The sequence below is a fragment of the Panthera pardus genome, unplaced genomic scaffold, assembly GCF_024362965.1.
Source record: "Panthera pardus isolate Hobbes unplaced genomic scaffold, ASM2436296v1 HiC_scaffold_16, whole genome shotgun sequence".
NCBI classification, from domain to species: domain Eukaryota; kingdom Metazoa; phylum Chordata; class Mammalia; order Carnivora; family Felidae; genus Panthera; species Panthera pardus.
In genome coordinates this window covers 54391531-54413514 of record NW_026526721.1, presented here as the reverse complement: position 1 = coordinate 54413514, position 21984 = coordinate 54391531, and the positions used below count along the sequence as shown (strand labels likewise).

Genomic DNA, 21984 nt, shown 5'->3' with positions numbered 1-21984 from the left:
ATTGAAGAAGACAATTTAGGTAACACAAACAGACTTTATTTAATACCTCATAAAGTGGATGTGTCCATCTGGAGAACTGCGAGGTGGAAGGCAGGAAGTGTTTACAGAATAAAAAGAAGGAAGTAAGTACAGAGCCCAGAGCTGGCTTGGTGTTTGGGGAATGACTGATTAGACATTACTAGAACATAAAAGCTGCCTACGTTTTGGGTGGCTGACGTGGCCCCCTAGGCAGGGGGTGCTCCTTCTCGGGCCAAGAATTTTATTTCAAGACTGTTGTTGAAAAACAATGTGGAACTATAAACTCCAAGGTGACTGCTGCTGGGCAGAAGAGGGGGGACCTGCTCCTTCATCTTTCCAGATGGGGAAAATGATTCACAACCGTCAGAAATCTGATAAAATTTTTAGAAGTACATGCAATCAGTTATATAAATGATAAAACATAAATCATGGTTCTATTTGCTCTGTGACAACTAAAAGAAATGGCCAAGTTGTCATCAATACAGAAAATAAATACAAATCCATGTAATACCTAAGTGAGTGTTCCCACTCCCTCCCTCTCCTACAAATATACTCACCTTGTGCCTGTGGATGGCATTGGAAGAGTGGAGGAGGCTGGAAGTAGGAAGGAAGGACCAGATGGAAGAGGTGGGAAAATGTCAGTGAGAAATTCTCCTGTGTCCCAGTTTTGCCCAGAGCTGCTTTTGCCTCAAGCTCTACCACAGAAACTGTTCAGAAAGGAGGCCAAAGAGGAGAAACTCCTCTGTGAAGCTTTCCAGGGGTAGACATTTCTGAAAAGCTGATTGTGTTTCTTATCCATCCTGCAGGCCCACCGTCACCCACATCCAGTCAGCACAAAGACTGAGGCAATAAACCCACTCCACAAAAGTTCCTGGAATCCAAGCTTGTCAGAGTCAGACTGCTTGAAATATGCAGTTCCCCTCTGGAAGATTTGTTCCTCATGAACCCATGCTTTACTAACTGTCAATTGGAGAAGCAAAGGCAGGAGTCAAGACCGTGTTCTTGGCATCTATCTTCTGAGGACACCGTGCCGCCGCACGAGGGATTAAGGTGAGCGATAAAGAAACATCTCACATTTGCCCTGGAGGAGCACCTCATCATTCTACTGTATTTTGTACAGAATCAGCCATTTTTTCAATCAGATTTTTCCTGCTTTCGTTTCTGCACAATCAGTCAGGTTGGCTGAATGGAAAGACTAGCCCGTTCATCTGGAAATGCCAGATGTACTTTTTCTTAAATCCTGGAATGCCTGTCACTGAACACGGCCAAGCTTCCATCTGGAAGTTTCTGCCCGGTGCTGCACCTGGGCTACCGGCTCCTGGGGCTGCGAGGGCTCTCATGTTGGACTGAGAGTGCCTGAGCGTCCCCCTTGCCTCTCTACTCTGCAGAGGGCCAGCCTGGAGTGGCGGGAAAAGCGTGAGATTTAGAGACAGTTTCTATCAACACTCCTTCCTAGCTCTGTGACTTTATTTCTCACAGTTGACACTCAGTACATTTAGCTATTATTATTAACATTTATTAGTGACCAAATGTCACCAGCAAAAAGGCACAGCTAGTCCCCTGCTTCTCACTCTGCGTCCACAGATGAACTTCATCTCGTCAGCTGGGAGTTTATTAGAAAGGCAGAGTCCCAGGCCTCACCCCTGAGCTGCTGAATTAGATTCTGCACTTTAGCAAGATCCCCAGGAGATTTCCACACATGGTCGGGTTCTAGAGGCCCTGCGGTCGACACTTTGCACCTCCCTGAAAGGGCCAAACAGCCCGCTTTATTCAGAAGAACAATCTCTCCTAACATTCTCCTTGTGATAAACATTTTCCCACAGCCCCAGACTAGACCTGTGGTCATGTGAAATATGGAACTTACTTAACGGGAGCAAAGGGACAGAATACCTGACTTTGAGTTTTCCCATCACCATGTTTAACTCCCATTTCATAGCTATTTTGCTTTCTTCTTTCTGAAAAGTGTGGAGCATTATTTTTAAAAAGCCCAGCCTAAGTCATGGATAAGACCTTGTGGTGACTTTTTATACGCCTTTCTCCCAAAACATTTCTTTTAAGGAAGAAAAGATTTCCTACAGACCACCCCCCAAGAGGAATCTTCCCCCTTCCCACCTTGCTTTTCGGGGGTCAGACACGGCACTGATGGGGCTTGGCCATGAGCCCAACTGGGGTGGACGCCCCCCCTTCAATGAACATCACAGGCCCTGCCTATTAAATGCTTGTTTCTTTCCACTGTACACACAGGATCCCAGGTCATTTGCAACGGCAGTGTTTTAGCATGACCCGCAATGCCTACTTGCCAGAGAGCAGCAGCCCTTCACCAGGACCGACGAATTAGAGACCGAGGCCTGCTGCTCCCGAAGCCCCAGCTTCCTGGTCAGAGGCCTCTGGTTACCATTCGTGGCACTGCTGAGGGCCTGTTTAGAAACAACGATGCTGTCTGGGCTATGAGCTATGGCACTAAACGTTTACGCAGAGACCTCACCCTTATTTTTGGTAATAATTTCCTATTTTCCAATGTTCTCTTGCCAAAAATGTCCACTGTGTAAAACTTCCGGCAGGAGTGCTCGTTGTCACCCTTGGTGTCCTTGACCAAGAGTTGTACAAGGTCCTGGGCTGCACGGGATTGCTCTGAGACCACTGGAACCCAGGGAGGGGCTGGCTGTGGGTTCTCAAGTTAGTAAGATACTCAGCAGGGATTTGGTCATTTGCAAATAATAGAAACGCAACTCAATCCTAGCTCAGGTGTGCTCAGCCACTGGGAACAATGCTGTGTGTCTCACAGGGAGAAGAAAGGGCTGCAGAACCAGGGCATTAGTGATGCCCGGGGAAGTCTCAGTGGTTCCAGAATTTGTCCTTTGTTCAGCACATGTGTGCACGCACGCATGCTGGCGTCCTTTATACCACTAGAGACAATGCTGAAAGTAGCTCTTTGCTTCATTGTTTCTGTACTATGTCCCCAAGGAACCTGCAAGCTACTAGCTTGCTTTTGTACATCCGCAACTCCACACATGGCAAGCTAAAAATGGTTTTAAATTTTTAAAGGGTTGTAAAACAGTAAACAAAGAAAGAAGCCTATGAGACAGGACCCTATGTGGGCTGCAAAGCCTAAAATATTTACTATGTGGCCCTTAACAGAAAAAGTTTTCTGACTCCTCGGAGGAAGGGGACAGACTCTCAGCCCCTCCACCAATTCCAGCAGAAATGTCCTCGGGAGATGTGCACATCCTGGAGGCAGTCAAGGTGGCCAGGGAGGTCAGGAGAGTCTGACTGACCAGGCTAGAGTCATGTGACCTTATGGGACTGAGGGAGCAGGGAGAACACGGCCACTGCCAAACTGTAGCCTGACGGGACAGGAAGGAATTTCACACTGCCCTGCCCTCTGGCTTCCTGCCAGTGCCTCCCTTTGGCCAAACCGAACCAGAACCAGGGGGCATGTCCTAGAGCTCAGCCTCCGGGGCATGGAGCGTGGTTTGGTGGAATGGATCGGATGGAGCAAATGGGGAAAATACAGACACAAAGTGCACAAGAGAACAAGTTTGTATTCTGGCTCTCCTCGGGGATGGCCTCACGCATTTTCTACCTGTGGTCACAGAGGCCTGAGCTTGGAAGGACCCACGCTTGGTCCAATCCTCTGCTGTCACTATCTTGAAACAAAGGGCCCTGCATTTTCAGTTCGCCCTTGGCTTCACCAGTTGCAGAGCCTTGACTCTATTCTTAGGTCTGCGTGATCTCAACAAGTCACTTTATCTCTTCTGACTTTCAGTTTCCTGATCTAGAAAATGATCTTAACAACATTTTCCTCTCAGGGTTGAAGAGCAAATGAGATTTGTATGTAAAGGGCCTGCTTGAGAGAGTGAGCCATCAACAAAGACAATTTCCTTCCTTCCCCCAAAGTGCTCTTTCTCCAATTTTCCCCAGAGATGGACTTTGGCAGCTTTGGGCAGGCAGCTCAGGAAAGAGCATGCTCTAAAATGCAAGAAGCAAGTCTGGGTAACCCAACTACAAAGAATACCGGCCTTATTTCAGGCCACGAGCTGATCAAGAGGGAAGGAGGGACAGAGGAAGGGAGAGCTAATTGGTTGTTTTGGCCACTAGTCATTTAGAGATCATTAGAAAAAAAAAAAAAAAAAAAACCTTAAAAATCCCCTAGCTCCCTTGTTTGATTTGTGAGGAAACTGAAGGCCATAAACATCAAAAAACTTGCCTGAGGTTCACAGAAATAGTGCAGAGCAGAGCTTGACCCCAACCCAGGATAACTAGGTAGTTCATAACTAGGTAGATAACTAGGTAGGATAACTAGTTCAGTGAGCTCTAGACTCCCTCCTGTTAAATTAATTAAACAAGGAGCCTTTAGACTGATGAGGGTCTAATGCCACGGTGGCCTAGATAAGCAAACCAAAAATCCAAGCCTGTAAATGCCTCAAGGTTACAAAATCGAAACACTAAGGAAGACCAGACACAAACAGGCAACTAGGCTTTCAGTTACAGCCAATCAATTATTTCCTTTGTTTTGTTTTGTTTTGTTTCCGCATGTTTTCTGTATAAGCCTTTCCCCTGGCTCCCCATCAGAACACCCCTGACCACCTGGGGTTTTGGCATTAACCCATTCAAACAGAGATATGCTCAAATGTCATCGTAAAATGTTGAATATGCCTCAGTTTATCTTTTAACACAACATACCCATGCTTGTACCAGACACTGGACATGGTTTGACTTAAATATAAGGCTTGGGAATTATTATCAATTTGTTGCGGTCCAAATCATCCTTTTACAATTTGCCTTTTCTCCTCCTCACTCCCCTCCCCTCACCCCACCCCCAAATCCCCTCCCTCTTTCTTTCTCTGTTCCTTCCAATTCAAAGAAACTCGGATTTTTTTTTTTTTCCTTAGGGACATGTAATAGCATCATGGGTGCCATGGGCCTCAAAGTGAAGGGCCTCAGGACTCTGATGAAGCCGACGGCAGGATGTCCTGAACACCACAGTGCTTAATGGAATCCGCATGAAAATTTCATTTCTCCGCATAATGACTCGTTTCTAAAATATTCAATGTTTTGTGAGTCTCATTAAGGTGAAATAATTCTATTCTAACTTGAGTCATAGATTTTCTACCTGCTTCTATTCCTAAAGGCTTTTTGCAATTCTCGTCAGAGTATTTTTCTCTTTTTTTAATGCAAAATTGTCTTCTATCCCACAGAAAGCTTTAATCTGGTGAGGACTGTCTCTCTCCTGGCAACATCCAGGATACTAGATGAACAGGGGTCAGCTGGGAAGTTTGAAGAGAAACCTTGGTAATCTGCAAAACAAAGCTGGGAATTCTCTAAAGAATGTTTAGCAAAGATACTACAGTTTGAAGTGAATAGGAAGGGTTTTGTTCACAGGCTCTGCCTGGCTGCTGGATTCAAAGAGTGTTCAGCCCCAGAAAAGAACATCAATGTCTTACTTGGAAATTAAACACACACACAAAAGGCTTCTTTACTGCCCACGTTGAGTTTTGCTTGACTGTAGGAAGGTTCATCACGCCTGAAAATACGTATCATTGCCTCTGATCCGAAGCAAGTGCTACAGAGGAAAAAAGACACGTCTTCTGTCTTTGGGGAAACAAATTGTCAAGGTATTTGCTTCAGAAAGATCTGCAAAAGACCCAAATGATTCTGTAAAGGGAGACCTCGAAGTTTGGTCTGTGGATTGTGAGTGGGGTCGCTGGCCCTCATCCCCTAGTCCATGTTTGTGATCTCAGGCAAGGCACGTGAGCTTGTTGTACCTTTATTCCTGCATTTGAAAATCAGGGATAATACTTGCTGCCTACTTACCCTCAAAGGGATATGTGAGGATTAGCCAATTAAAATTTGCCAAATGCCTGAAAATCAATGGAAGGAAAAATCTATATGCCTATAAAATATCATTATCATTCCCCTCTGTCTACCTTTTCTCTCCCTCTTTTTTGCTATCCTCGGAGACTTCATGAGCATTGCCTGAGGTTTTGCTTTTGGTTGCTATATCGCACAATGACCATCTCCTTTGAATGATTTGTTTGAAATTGGTCCTTTCTATACTATCAGGGGGAGGTTTCCAATGCAAAGCATCCTAGACTGACTGTCACTAGGTCATACCTGGCAAAGTTTCCTTTGGGTTTATCTTCAGAGTCCCATAGGGTGGAAAAAATCAACCTATTTAAGGTATAATACAATATAATTTGGAAAAATTCACCAATTAGTGACTCAAAGCTGGTGAAGAATAAAAATAAAGTCACTTTAGAGCCCTGTTACAATCCTTAAAGAGATGCAACTTTCAACCAAAACAATAATACTTTATATGTTACAAATATTGCCCCTCCGGTTCTTACAACCACCTGTAAAATGAGTATAACACAACTTGGTCATATTATACTCATTATACAGCTAAAAAAAAAAAAGAGAGAGACTCAGAGAGGTTGAGTGATTTTTTCCACAGTATTTAGCAATGCACGGCAAAGCCAGGTCTAGACTCCAAATTTCTGTATCTTCTGGTTCCAAGGGCAATAGATTTTCCCACTACACCTTGCTGCTATCCTTTGACTATGGCTCCAATGATATTAAAAGCACAAATATTATTGCTTTGATACTCCAATATGTGTTCTTTTTTTCCACACCACCAAACAACTCCATTCTGGCACTGTCTCCCTGGAGATAGTACCAGATCCCACTTCAGTCCTACAAGACTGTCTCCCTCATTTCAGATGCCAGTTGTAAGTCCAGATAGTCACTCCTTCTGACAACATACTATAGCTTGGAGGTTCTGATGACCTTCTCCTCTGGTTTGATTAATGTGCTAGAGCAGCTCACAGAACTCAGAGAAACACTTTGCTTCCTAGATTGCCAGTTCATTATAAAAAGGATGTACTCACTCAGGAACAGCCAGGTGGGAGAGCTGCATAGGAAAGGTAATGGGGAGGGATGTAGAGCTTCCATACCCTTTCCAAGCATGCCACTCTCCCTGGATCTCCTTGTGCTCACCAACAAGGAAGCTTTCTGATCCTGTCCTTTTGGGTTTTTATGGAGGCTTCAGTACACAGATACGATTGATTAAATCTTCGGCTCTTGGTGATTGAACTCAGTCTCAGCCCCACTCTCCTCCCTGGAGCTGGGGGTGAAACTGAAAATTACAACCCTTTAATCACTTGGTTGGTTCCCCTGGCAACCAGCCCCCATCCTTTGGTTACTTAGGGACTTTTCAAAAGTCACCTCATTAACAAAAGACACCTTTATCGATTTCTTCCATTAGGAAATTCCATGGGTTCTAGGAGCCCTGTGCTAAGAACAGTGGATGAAAGCCAAATATATATTTCTTATTATAAATTACAGTGTCACAAGTATCCTTTCCTTTACTTCGCAGACCACCTGGACCTGTGCAACATATCTAATCTGATAAAGAACCTGCAGAAAGCCTGGAATAGAATGCCCTTTCCAAGACCACTTCCTGTGTGCTTTGGGATCACAGGATGCCAAGTGCTCACTCTCTAATTCTACCCATGCTGTTGCTCTGACATGTCTAGCGTGTGGTAAGCAGTCGGCCTATCAGGAATATTTGGTAGGCCTTAATGCAGAGATGGAAAATAGTTATCATTGTTAAAAAAATAAAATTCAAGGGGTGCCTGGGTGGCTCAGTCGGTTAAGCATCCGACTTCGGCTCAAGTCATGATATCACGGTTTGTGAGTTCGAGCCCCGCATCTGGCTCTGTGCTGACAGCTTGGAGCCTGGAGCCTGCTTCGGATTCTGTGTCTCCCCATCACTCTGCCTCTCCCATGCTCGTGCTCTGTCTCTCAATAATAAATAAACGTTAAAAAATAAAATAAAATAAAACAAAATAAAATAAAATTCAACTAAGTAAATCTTAAAGATCTTATTGGCTTTATTCAACAATTCATGAGTTGAGCGGCATCCAATATAGCAGGAAAAAAAGAGTCCATGGAGATGTATAAAATGAAAGACTTTTTTAAGCAGAAAGTAGCAGGAACAAAGAAATTATTTTAGGCAAAAAAAAAAAAAAAAAAAGGTTAAAAGACGGCAGGGGTCTATCAAGCAGTTTACTGAACTAGTGCTGATCAGGCAATTCTTGATTGACTGGTTTAAGATTCCATTTCTGGGAGAGCTGAAACTGTAATTAAGTTAAGTCTTGGTTTGGTCACGTGGAGCTTAGCATAAGCAACTTCATTTGGGGCCTGTTGTCTTGTTTTTAACGTCATCTTGTGGGATAATGAGTGCTGTGATATGCCAACCAGATCTGTCTTTCAGAGCCAGAGTTGCCATTCCCCCAGATTCTGGGCAGCTCTTGGCTAAGTTCCTTTCCAAGAATTGGCAACAGCCCAAGAGAATTGCCCCCACCAAGATGTTGGTGGCAAGATGTTTGAGTTGGGGGGTAAGAGAGGAAGGTTTGTGAAGGTACAACCTCCCTGCCTCAGGGCAGAACAACGTCAAAGGACCATTTGATATTCCAGAACTCCTCTTAAAACTTGGTCGGGGCCTTTGTTGCAATTTCATGACAGTTCAGTTTCTTCCTAGATCTAGCCTTCCCCACCCCCCTCACCTCTCATGGTTATTATTCCTGAGAGAAATCTCCCAATAAACCTCTTGCACACAATTCTAAGAATTTCAGAACCTGTTTCCTCCGGAACCTGACCTGCCATGAATAGTACCAGAAGGGGCCCAAGAGAACAGACTTTAGCCAGCTGGCAATGATGACTCCATAACTGGTGGGAGATGAAGCATTAATTGCCCTTATCACGTACGTGTAGTAATCATTAAAATTTTCACCAGTGATGAATTGGGATAGGATGCTGATGGAAGTAAATTGTACCAGCAAGGACAGTATTTCTGGCATTTGAGAGTTTTGTGGTAAATACTAATTATAAGGACTTTGAAACCAGATGACTATTTGCTAGAACCATCCATGCATGAGATGACAGCAATGAATGGCTGAAGGCAACTAACCACCAATATAAGCAAAGTGTGAAAGCCATAGAGCCTCCTGGGCAGGATTTAAAGAGACTCCCATATTCAGCAAGATGGCAGAAAAATCTGAGGATCAGGGCCAGGATTTAAGTATAAGAGTAGTGGAGTTACATGTAGGTTGAAATTTCACTTTGGCAGGTCTCCTACACTAAGCTCATGGCCCTGCTTGGAGGGAGGGGGACCCTGAGACTCAGGATGAGGAAGAATCTAAACCCTCAGATTCCACTGGACTATCTAGTCCTAGAAAAGGTAGAGCATTCATTTTTATTAAAAGCTAATTTTTCTTTCTTACTTGAAGGTGATGCAGAAGACTCTACCTTTCAAGGCAATATACACCCCTTATAATCTACCCCACCACCTCTTATAATCACCAGAAGAATAACTTAGGGTCAAATCATAATGTAGCCCCTTTGGGGAAGTGCTGGGATTACAAATCAAAGAAGGGGATTATACACCTAAGGACCTGAAGGATCCAACCATTTATTGGCAAGGGACAATGAATGAATGGGCTGGAATTTGGGGACGGGGGGTTGATTAAGGAGGATGGAATACAAAGTTGGATAAAGAATAGTTTATAGAGGGGTGCCTGGGTGGCTCAGTCAGTTAAGTGTCCGACTCGATCTCAGCTCAGGTGGTGATCTCACGGTTTGTGGGTTTGAGCCCCACATCAGACTCTGCTGCTGACAGCACAGATTCTGTCTTTCCCTCTCTCTCCCCACCCCCCCCCCCACTCTCTCTCTCTCCACCTCTGTCTCTAAAAAATAAATAAATAAACTTAAAAAAAATAGTTTCTAGATACAGAAGCACTTGCCCTTGATGCAGGATTTAAGATCCTAGCAAGAACCTCAGGAAACATGCCAACATTGTTGTGGCAGATGATGGAGGAAGGGATGGAAAGGCCAAGGGAGAGTGGGCATGTTAATGTGGCTATATCGGGCAATGTCAGAAAACCTGTTAGCTTATTATGTTCTGTGAGAGACTTCAGAGGACATTCCATTTACCAAAGAAAATGGGATTCTCTGGGGACACCAGCATTGTTAAGAATCTTTGTGGTGGCTAACCTCTATAGATCAGGACTGATTTTGGAAGATGCTGTTGCAGAACTGTCTCTCAGACAACCAAGTGCTGGGAGACTCCTGAAAAAATACAGTCCAGGTGGTGGCACTTAACTATCAGAAGTAAAGTAAGCTCAATTACTGTAAAGACTGGCAAGTTTGGGGCAAGAAGACATGACACCTACAGTGCTATGGAGATAGTGAATGGAACACAGCATTTCCAAGGTCAAAAACAGAATGAGCAGGCAACAATCACTTCTCAATGTATACAACAAAAAGAAAAAAAGGCTAAGGGCTGGTGCCCCAATAAAACGTCACAATCCCTTCTGGGTTTCTGAATCTGATCTAGGTGTCAACCCAGAGCCCATCAGCTGAAAGACTGGCTGGGTCCCATGAAGAAAGGACCCTGCAAGATCATGGCAAGTACTATAGTAACCATTCTCCCAGACCTTCTCATGAGGGATCTACAATCATCTGCTTAGGGAACCCTGTGCTAGGGAAAGGGGGATACTCAAACATTTCAATAACCCTGTGATGACAGAGCATCAGGTCAGCAGAGCATCAGGTATGTACACTGTTGGTCATTTCTCCAGCCCCTGAATATACAATTGGAATAAGGAGCTGACAGAATGTTTGCATTGGTTCCTTTGTTTTTGGTATCTACCACGCTATCCCCCATTTATCACCAGTCTTGTACCTACAAAAGTCTGATGCGTCCTGCAGTAGGACAGTGGGCTGCCACAAATCAATCAAGTAGTAGCGCCATCTGTAGCTGCTGTCCCAAATGTGGTATCTTTGCTGGAGCCGATGAGTATGGCATTTAGTTCATGGCACACAGCCATTGACCTGGATATAATATAAACAACAGGACATAGCCATGATCTTGCCCCATGGCTATATTAACTCTCTCCCTCTCCCATAATACAGTGACTGGCCTGTTTGGGTATTTCAGACAACCATATATTTGTCTACTTTGTTGGTGACATCATGTTAATCCGTTCAAATAAGCATGAAGTGGCAAATATTTTGGAGGCCTTGGTAAGACACGTGAACTGCAGAAGGTGGAAGATATAGCTAATGAGGATCCAGGGACCTACCACATCAATGAAATTTTCAGCTGTCTAGTGGTTTGCGGCATGCCAAGACATCTTCTTCAAGGTAAAAAGAACAAAATACTGTATATTACCCCTTCACCCACTCAGGGAGAAGCACACTGCCTGGTTAGATCTCTTTAGGTTCTGGCTGTAGTACACATTTGGTAATAATGCTCTCACCAAATGTTTATTGCTCTGTTTAAAACTTAGCTAAAAACAGTAATTATTTTTTTCATAGTTAACGTGCAGCAGGAATCCAGGAAGGTCTCAGTTGGGTGGGTCAGGGTTGGGTCTCCCATGTACTTGTAGTCCAACAATGGTTAGGCTCTGAATAGTGGTGGGAGGGGTGGTGGGGTGAGGTTGTTGGAGGGGGTAGTGAAAGGGAAGGCGGGGAGGGGGCGGGGGGGCTGGAACAGCTGGCACCTGGCAAGACCTCTCTCTCTGTCTCTCTTTTTCTTTCTCTCTTCATATAGTCTCAGCAGATTTCCAGTCTATGAGGACTAGGTTGGGCTTCCTGAAAACATGGCTGTTGGTTCCAAAAGCATTCTCAGAAGGCCAAGTAGAAGCTGCAAAATCCTTTCTAAGCTAGTCTCAAAAATCACTCATTACTTCTTCTGCTCACCTTCGGTTGGAGCTGTCACAAACTCCACCCCCACCCCCCCACCAGATTCAAGGGTAGGGGACATAGACACTACCTCTTAAATGGGAGGATTTAGGGATAATGTTTCTCAAATGCCATAGTGTGATAAATTGAAATTAGCATCAATTTTAGAAAAGCCTGGGCATGTGTGTTGGTTCTATTACTTTCTACATGTGTAATAATACAACCCATCTTTTCGGGAAAGGGTTTTTTAAACTTGAAGTATAGTCAGCACACAACGCTGCGTTGGCTTCAGGTGTACAGCACAGTGATTCAACAACTCTTAGTGTTACGCTATGCTCACAAGCATAGCCACCCTATGTCACCATACAGTGTTATTACAGTACTATCACCTATATTCCCTATGCTGTACCAGGAAAGGATTTTTGCCTTCTCTTTTTGCTTTAGTTTCCTCAATGGCAACATGGAGGATAGCAATTCTTTGTGGTCAAACTCCATAGGATGCAAGGAATAGAGACTCACTCATGTTACCAAGGGTTGCCAGGAAAAAAACAAACCAAGGGTAGGAATGGCAGCTGCCCCAGAACTGAAAGTGGAGGTCATGGAGTCCCACTCTGGTCCTCTTGCATTTATCTGACTTGGCTACTCTTTGCCTTTCAGTTTCTCCCTCTTGCTTCCTGCTCACCTTCTGCTGTCTCTCGACTCTCCTTATCACTTCTAATGGTTCATGGTTTTTGCTTTCCTAGAACTTGAGCTAGCATCATGGCCTCTCCAACTTCCCTCTACATAGAGACATGTCAACATTGGCTCTCACCACTATCTTATTCTTTAGGAAGATCCTGGTTCAAATTCCTAGGAATGGGATAATTTTCTGGCCTCACAGTGGATTATCTATTTGGGTCACTTAGCAACCACTCTTATATAAAGACAGGCTCAGCCCTTACAATTTTAGCTGGAAGAAAAGGGCAGTCAATCGTCAGGCAAGGCTATATATTCATCAGCATGGTCCAGTGTAGATGTTGACCCCCAAGGATTGCGGTGCAGATCAATCAGAACAGAAAAGTAAAAAGTATTATAAAATACAAAGTTATTGAAGAAGATGTGACATTATGTTTTATTTTATTTTTTTAAAACATTTTATTTTTCAAGTAATCTGTACTTCCAACATAGGACTTGAACTCACAACCCCAAGATCAAGAGTCACACGCTCCATTGACTGAGCCAGCCAGGTGCCCCTATTAAGTTTTAAACATACATTCAGACATATCCCCAGGTTCATTAGAAATCCACATATCAAGTTAACATCCTTGCTAATTAATCTAGCATACGTCTTTACAGATTAATGTTTTGTTTCCATAAATGATTCTTGCAAATATTCTTCCCTAACATCTGGCTGCATGCTAGCCATGTCAGGATCTCTGAGTCGAAACAGAATCCTTCAAGTTTCAAGCAATTAGGCATTCAAGTGAATACCATGCTAATATGTAGATTTTAGCATTGTATTTTCTTGGATTCTCTTTAAAAAGAGGGAAACAGAAATTATTCTTCGTTCAATAATAAAGCATTGAAAATGCATCTGTTTCCAACTGCATGTGGTATCTGCTCAAATCTGTATTGGAAAATTACACTGTAAATGCTTTGTAGGCTTTTTTCCCCCACTCATTTTCAGTCTCTCACAGTCTCTCACTTCTTAATCAATTCCTATTTTCTCAACACAGACTGCATTGCCACCAAGCTATCAAATAATAATTTTCTTAGAACTCACAATGAAAAGGAAAAACTTAGCCAAACAAACAAGTGTGACGCTCAGGAACCTTTTGTACCTGCGCCATCACCCTAAGGCGTTCATCCCTCTGCAAGCGGTGGGTTAAATTCAGACAGGCACCTGATACGGCGATTGCAATTCTTTAATTCAAGATTTTTCTTTAAGTCTGAAATGAACTTCCTTTCCCTTGTCTTCAGGAAAGCCTGCAAATACCAAATCCAATTATGAGAGAGATTTAATTTCCCTTTTGGTATATGACCCAGCACAACAATTATCTGTGGATGCTTAAAGAAAATTCATAAAGTAGAATTCTCTTGGTTCACACCAGATAAAGTCCCCATGAAATGATGCTGTGGTTGGCGTCATCTCCTGACATTCATGCATGATTCAGCACCTCTAGACAACAATTTGAGGGAATCTGTTTTTCCATTATAAGCAGACTCTGTCTTTTTGCTAGAAACCGGAAGGATCAGAATTCCCAGCTTTTTAAGGCTGGCTGCCTCCTGTGACACCCAGCACCCGGAAGCAATCCAGAGGCTTTTCTGGGTGTTTCTCTTCACACTGCTCCGTGGCACGGCAGTGATGAGGCATCCATCCAGGTGATTGACGGTTTTTTCACTTGTCCGCTGCCTGCTTCTGCATCTGCTGAGACAGCCTCTGTGTTTATATGTGTGATTAGGCTGAGAATTCTTGGGTCAACCACCCACAGATTGTATCAGAAATAATCAATCTTATTTGACTGTCTTAACATTTTGGCTATTTTGGTTGTTGAGGCAACCAGATCTGATGAAGTATTCGCTCGTCAATTTGATGTTCCACAATCGTCTGTCATGGTTCTGAAGTTGGAGGGGGAAAAAATAATAAAAATCAACTGTCAAAACAGTTCATTCCAAACAGTCAATCCAATCATGAGTTTCTTCTTGACACCAGAGAGCATTGCTTCTTTTTTCCTTTTTTTTTCTTCACCTCCTCCTCTTCTCCTGAGATCTGTCCCTCCCACAAACAGTTTCTTTCCTCCGGTTATGTTGATGAGCAGCAGAGAAGGGAAATATTTTAGGTTCACAAAGGCTTACATTTTCCTAGAAGATTTCTGTTTCCTTTGTTTTGATGTTTGATGACTTTTTGCTGTTGGGTAGTCCTGGAAGGACAGATATATTGAATGTATGGAGAGTGTTGATCTTAATGGAGAATTTAGGCAGCAATGTCCTTTGCTTTCTCGTTCAAGATGAATTTTCCTTTTCGGGGAGCACAGCTCCAAAGCCAGGGACAGGCAGCTGGCTTGCACAGTCCCTTCCTGTGCCTGAGCCTGCTCCAACCTTCTTGGAACAGAACAGCTCTGAGTCTGGCCCTGGTGTGGGTTGTGGCTAGCTTTCCAAGTTGGGAAATGTGTTAGTAATTACTTTTTACTGCTGTCTTTATTTGAATTTCCAGACTTCTCCCCCCTTCTCCCAGCCTGTTTTTCTCCACCCAGCTTTCTACCTCATTCTGACTGCTAATTTAACCCTGGCTGCCTTCCTCCAGAAACATTTGACCTTGTGCAAGAACTTGGCATGAATTTCTCTCCTCCTACTTCCCCAGAAGGGAAGCACTGGGCTAGGATAATTAGCATCAGCAAGCAGCTCGGCTGTGTCCTCTGGGTTCCACCTGGTTCAACGATAGCCCCCTTTTTTCTGGGCAAAAGGGCAGTGGCCACTAGTTTCCAGTTGCCAGGAGACCTTGTTCCACATTTTGCTTCAAGAAGATGTTACCAGGGATGTGGACTAAGCCAATTAGCTCCTTTAATGAAGTAACCTGTAGGGGAAATGTAAAAGCATGGGAACCTCCCCAGTCCACATCCTTTCTTTGGACTTGAAACAATTCTATTGGTTTTTCTTATCAAGAAAGGTTATTCTGTTTCAATTGATAGTCTAGAAAGGCTTACAAGGAAACTAAGATTGTTTAACCTGCTTACCTTTGCAATCACTTAAGAAATGTCCATTTCTTCCTTCTGTTGATAAGCTAATTACATACCACTTTTATCTCCCTGTTAATTAAGCCCCTAAGGGCAAATACTGGGTATAGTTTCATAACTGAAATACCAGCATATATGTACTTGAAAATAATGCTACTTCAGTCCTTGAAAAATGGTCCACAAATCCATATTCACTAATTCAGTCCACTTTCTTTATTACACGGAATGAGCAGGGTTTCATGGTATATGTTTGTGAATGTATATTATTAGAGTTTATAGAATAGAACTATGTTTGTAAAACGACTTGGGTTATAGGGATTCAGTATAGAACTAAGGTCAGTTGGGTGGAGATCGTGATAGAAATTATAGATAGGGACATTGACAATACCCACAGAAGCACAATCTATTGAATCCAGCCTATGAAACGCAAGAGACTTAGTACAAAACTCAACCATTCTGTGCACATATACAAAACACATATATTTTGTGTATATGTACAGGACACTTAGTCACACAGATTAGGACTAAATTGTGGATCACCATCCTATCCTTCTATTTACTGGGCAGGGGGAAGTAGCAATTGTATGTATGGGTCCAGGGGATAAGACCTCTACTTATTAGGAGATGCATGTCCAGAGATGAGATTTCTCCATATTGTATCTACCTCTCAGATTAATGAAAACTGGCATTGTTTTCTAACAATGAGATTCTCCCTGCCTCCACTTAGGAGGACCAGTTCTTTAATCAAGCTTGGATTCTCCATAATGAAGTACACTACATACGGCCCAAAAGAGAGAGTGTGAGAGCAAGAGCATGCACTCTAGGTCTAAAGCTCTGCCTCTAGCTGTGGGCCCCTGAAGTATTTTCAATAAGGTACAAACTTGACTGTTGTACAAATACACAAAGGACACATGCCAAAATTCATTTGCCTTATTAATGAAGGAACCAGTGGGACTGTAAAACTCGTTCAATAATTGGAAAGACTAAATCTGTATCTATAGATAGAAAGACAGATAGATTGAAATGATCTTTGGAATTGCATTTTATACTGGACAAAAATCAGTTGCATTTTCACGACAAAAATTCATGAGTTAGGGACACCTGGCTGGCTCAGTCACCCGAGTCCACACCCTTGATCTGAAGCTTATGAGTTTGAGCCCCACAGTGGCCACAGAGCTTACGAAAGAAGGAAGAAAGAAAGAAAGAAAGAAAGAAAGAAAGAAAGAAAGAAAGAAAACAAAAGAAAGAAAAGGAAAAAAAGACAAAAGAAAAGAAAAAAGAAAAGAAAGAAAAGAAAAGAAGAGAAATGAAATGAAATTCACAAGTTAAATTATAACTTCATATAAGTTCATAGAGCCTGGTACTAATCAATAGTAAATAAGAAGTCACACAAGAGTACATTCCCCTAGAGAATGAATACTCTGTGGGCTCCAATCAGATAAAGCTCCAGTATGATATTGAAGGTCATGCAAGTATCTTTTTGCTTTATTTTCAGGTTTGGGATCATTTTCCCAACAGGACTTAGGGTAAATTACCTCTCTCTCTGAACTGCAATGGCTTTATTTGAAAATCAAGAGTAAGGATATCTACATTTCAGGATCGCTGAACGATTTAAATGAAATTATATATCTAAAGCACACCCCACAATACCTCCATAAGTGACAATTCCCTTTTCTACATGGATTCTTTTTATTCCATGTTAACTGACATTTTGCCAATCAGATCTCTTTCAATTGGCACTTCCACATATTACCAAAATAATGATAATTGATGGTTATGATGATGACCCCGAAATCTTCACAGCCTTCTGTGTCATTACAGTTAAAATTATGTGTTCAGCATAGTATTAATGTTAAGTGTAATTTATTATATTCTACTTTTTAAAAAAACGTCATTATCCCTGGACCTTGACTCAGTTAAAACAAAATTTCCAGTTAACCAAAACCATATTTTCCAGATTATTAAGCTTATAAGAAAACTCTAACAAGTGTTTTTACCTGGAACACCAGTTTGAATCCAGAAGTGCCCATCTTAAGTGGTAGATTTGAACAAATGTCCTCTAAATTTTCTTCCAACTCAAAGATTTTATAATAAGTGGAAAAGGATACCTAATAAAAAATAATACATAGAAAGGAGAAAGTGCATACATTTTAGGCCTCAGAAAAAACACAATTGTATACTAAAAATAATAACTGTGGGAGTAGTGTTTTTATTTCTTTAAAAACATGTCATTATGGACAATTTCAAACATACAGAAAATAATAAAACACTCAGATACCCACTACCCAAATTTAACACAGTTTAACATAAACATTTTACTCTTTTGTCATGTCACCTTGAGATTAAAAAAAAAAAAAAAGATACAGCTAAATCCCTCTTCTCATCCTCTAGTCTCTCCCTTTGTCCACCTTCTACACCCCAAAGATAATCATATCCTGAAGTTGATCTATATCCTATGACAATGTGCATCCGTAACAATATACAGCATTGTTTTGAGAGATTTGAGACTTTACTCAAGTGGTATCATATGTTATGTGTCATTTTGCAACTTCTCTTTTTTTCACTCAACACTGGGTTTTTTTTAACTTTATCTGTATAGAGCTATCAAGACGTACTCTATGTTGTATCCCAAAATGTAATTATCCTACAATTTGTTGAACTATGTCTTTACTGAGCTATTATCTCCAATTTTTTGCTGGAACAACTCTGCAAAAGCTATCTTTGTAAGTACAAAGAATTTCCTGGACTATGAGGAATGTACACCTTCTACCTTCCTAGACATTGCCACATTGCCCTCTAAAGTGATTATACTGATTTCTATGTCTCATAGCACGAATATTTTCATACAGTTATAGACATTTGACTGTCCTTTTCAATGAAGTGACTTCATAATCTGGGCCTATGTTTCTATTGAATTGTTTCTTTTTCATATTCATTTGTAAGTGTGCATGTGTGTGTGTGTGTGTGTAAAATCTTTTGATGGTTATATGTATTAAAAATATTTTTTTCTATTATTCATTTGTATTTTTAATTTTTTATGAGTAGGAAGTATATTTTCTCCTTACATAGATGACCCTTTTCTGGCAGTATTTATTGATAGCTTATCTTTTCCTCATAATGCTACCTCAGTCATGAACATCTCAAATATACGTGGTCTGACAATGGGTTCTTGGTTTGTCCCAATGGTCTATTTGTCAATACTATGCTGCTTTAATTGCTATAGTTCTACAGAACACCTGCGGATATAGTTGTGTGGGTCTTTCCTCCTTATTCTTTTTCAAACTTGCCTTGACTAATCCTGGCCTTTTCTCTTCCACATGAATTTTAGAATCAGGTTGCCAAGTTCTATGAAAAATCCCATTAGTTCATTGGTTTTGAGGAAACCTCAATTACAAAGCTAGATTTCATCCTAAGAAAGTTCATTTGTATGATAAGTATGTTAAGAAGAATGAGCCCTGGGCTAAAATTTGGGGTAGAATATCTAACTGTATAAGAGCGTTTGGACAAGCCCATTTATAACTCCGGGCTTCAGTGTCCCCATCTGTAGAAGAGTCTGGCCCATGATCATACGATAGCATACCAAGACCAATACCACTCAGAAAGTAATTCCTAAAATAGCCACATCAGCATCACCTGGGAGCTTATTAGAATTGCAATTAGAATCAAAATCTCTGGGGCGCCTGGGTGGCTCAGTTGGTTAAGCCTCCGACTTCCGCTCGGGTCATGATCTCCCGGTTGGTGAGTTTGAGATCCGCATCGGGCCTCTGTGCTGACAGGTCAGAGCCTGGAACCTGTTTCAGATTCTGTGTCTCCCTCTGTCTCTCTGCCCCTGTCCCACTCATACTCTCCTCTCTCTCTCTCTCTCTCAAAAATAAACATTAAAAAAATTAAAAAAAAAAAAAAAAGAATCAGAATCTCTAAGGATGGAGCCCAGGAATCTATGTTTAACAAGTATCTCAGGTGATTCTTATGTATGGTGTGTTGGTTAATTTTGTTTCTCAACTTGGTTAGGCCACAGTATCCAGATATCTGGTCAAACAGTATTTTAGATGTTTCTCTACACGAATTTTTTAGATGAGATTAACATTTAAATAAATAAACTTTGAGTAAAGCAGATTATGCTTCATAATGTGAATGGGACTTATCCAATCACTTGGAGGCCTTAATAGAAAAAAGACTGATTTTCCCCTAGGAATAAGGAGTTCTACCAGCAGACCATCTTTGGACTCAAACTGCAACTCTTCCATGGGTCTCCAATCTGCCAGCCCACCCTGCAGATTTTGGACTTGCCAAACCTCCATAATTACACGAGTCAATTCCTTAAAATAACTCTCTCTCAGATGGATAGATAGATAGATAGATATAGATTTCTCTATGTATATATTGTATATTATTTATGTTTATATTTCTTTCTCTTACTGGTGCTGTTTCTCTGGAAAACCCAGACTAATATACATGGTAAAGTCTGAGAAGCTCACCCTCCAGAGCACCTAGCATAACCCCATCCTTTTATGTATGATTTGTCCAGGTTTACCCATTTGTGAAGAGCTGTGTCTACAGTGTAGGTCACAGGATACCCAGTTTGATGTGTTTTCTGCTGTGCTGTACTGGTTAAGGAAAACACACTGTAAGGAAAATAAACTGAGTGGGTGAGTTAAGGAGAGCAGAAATTTTATTTTCACAATGAATTAATGTGAGTTCCACTTAAATAAGGAGCTCACCTGGTAATTCATTTATAAATTTCTACCTGCTTGACAGAAAAAGCAGCAGCAGAGAACTGAAAGAGTGGGCCCAGATACCATTTAAAGCTGAATCATAAATGAAAATAAAGTATCTCTGAAATAAAAATGAAAGACAAGATAAGCTTCTTTTAATAAAATATTTCATTACCCTCCACAATTTAAAACGTGTACAAGTGTAGGAGCGCCTGGGTGTCTCACTTGATTAAGCGTCTGACTTCAGCTCAGGTCATGATCTCGTGGTTTGTGGGTTCGAGCCCTGCTTCGGGCTTTGTGCTGACAGCTCAGAGCCTGCAACCTGCTGCGGATTCTGTGTCTCCCTCTCCCTCTGCCCTGCCCTGCTCATGCTCTGTCTCTCTCTGTCTCTCAAAAATAAATAAATGTTAAAAAAATTTTTTTTAATTAAGAAAAAACGTGCACAAGTATAAAAGTGGGACCACAGACATAAGTGTAGACATAAGCTCTGTATGCTCACCACTTGGGTCTGGAAAGCATTTCGTGGGCAAAATTAACCAGACAGGCCCTGGCAGTGTGAGAGATCCATATCCCAATAAGGGGGAATGAGTAAACGCAGCTCTAAACTTCATCCACTTCCTAGTAACATACCCTGATGTAGGGAGAACAGCACAAAAGGATCTAGGGTTAGATCATTGGAAAAATTTCCATAGCGTAAGCACTTTGAATAATGGAATGTACTCTGCATGACCTGAATCTAAATTCCTACCCAGCAAGCCAATGACCTTGGGATCCCAGGTCGAACACTTTATGTTTCTAAATGTACGAACCTATTGCTATCAGAGAGATTTTGCTGACTTGCGCTCAATAATGGATCAGGCCTTAGTGAGTAATCAGTGGATTGAGAAAAAAGGAAATAAAAAAGCGTCTTTCCAACCAGCAGATCTGTTTTCTCCCTGTGTGAAGCACAAAACACACAAAATCATGACTACTTCCAACGACTGGAAGAGTTTACAGAAAGTGAAAACTAATCCTCTCATGTGGAATATAAGCTTGGACACACAGACATTTATAACCCTTTATCTCAACTGAAAGGTCTTTGGTGCTTTCAAATGGCTCTGGGTTGTCTGAGGCTGACCTGGGTCCTTGTTAGAAATTTAGCATCTCCTCCGGCATCACTCTTGCTAGGGTGGAGAGCCCACACTGAGGCAATGGGGGAGGCCCCTGGAACACTGCATGAATATTTATAAGAGAAAATGTATTAATAGAGCTTAAAGAACGTCTATCCCCAACCCTCCAAGAGACAAAAGAAATGTCCAAGGGAGATAGCTGACTAGAATTTTTTAAGCCACTGATATTTTAAAATCTATTATTTTTAAATGGCACCTCTCCTCTCGGCATCTGAATGGGGAATTTCAAACACACACTGCCCATTCCCTGCCTTTATCAGCTGTCCTCCCAGGGACTCTGTTGGGAAACTTTCTTTTGAGTTTATCAGACCTGATTCTCTACAGAGAAGCCAGCAAAGCCGGTATGTTTCAGAAATGCATATGCTGTCATTAAAATAGCTGTCCGTTCTCCCAGAGTACCTCCCATAAAAGCATTTTAATTCTCTAACCAAAATGTAGTTCAGCCTTTATTCCGCAAAGCCAATTTGTTTATGTTTCCAAGTTCAATCACAATCTATTTGTAAAACCTATTTAGAATCAGAGTCACATAGCCAGAAATGATCATGCTCTAATTTCCTTATTAGAGAGATTCTTGTTGCAGCTGGCAGCTTGATTTGACTGCTCCCAGGGTCTGGAGCGACATGT

The 21984-nt window shown here is 41.8% G+C and overlaps 1 long non-coding RNA gene across 2 annotated transcripts in view; it reads right to left on the bottom strand.

Moving 5' to 3' along the window:
* Positions 1–12483: 12483 nt before the first annotated feature.
* Positions 12484–21984, bottom strand: part of LOC109266348 (uncharacterized) — a 30796-nt gene continuing 21295 nt past the window's right edge. The window contains exons 2-3 of one of the 2 annotated variants that reach the window (XR_008422447.1): positions 17474–17584; positions 12484–14663 (exon numbers count right to left, since the gene is read on the bottom strand). This is a non-coding gene — a long non-coding RNA (uncharacterized LOC109266348). The remainder of the gene's footprint in view (positions 14664–17473; positions 17585–21984) is intronic. The other variant, XR_002079674.2, reaches the window with a different exon arrangement.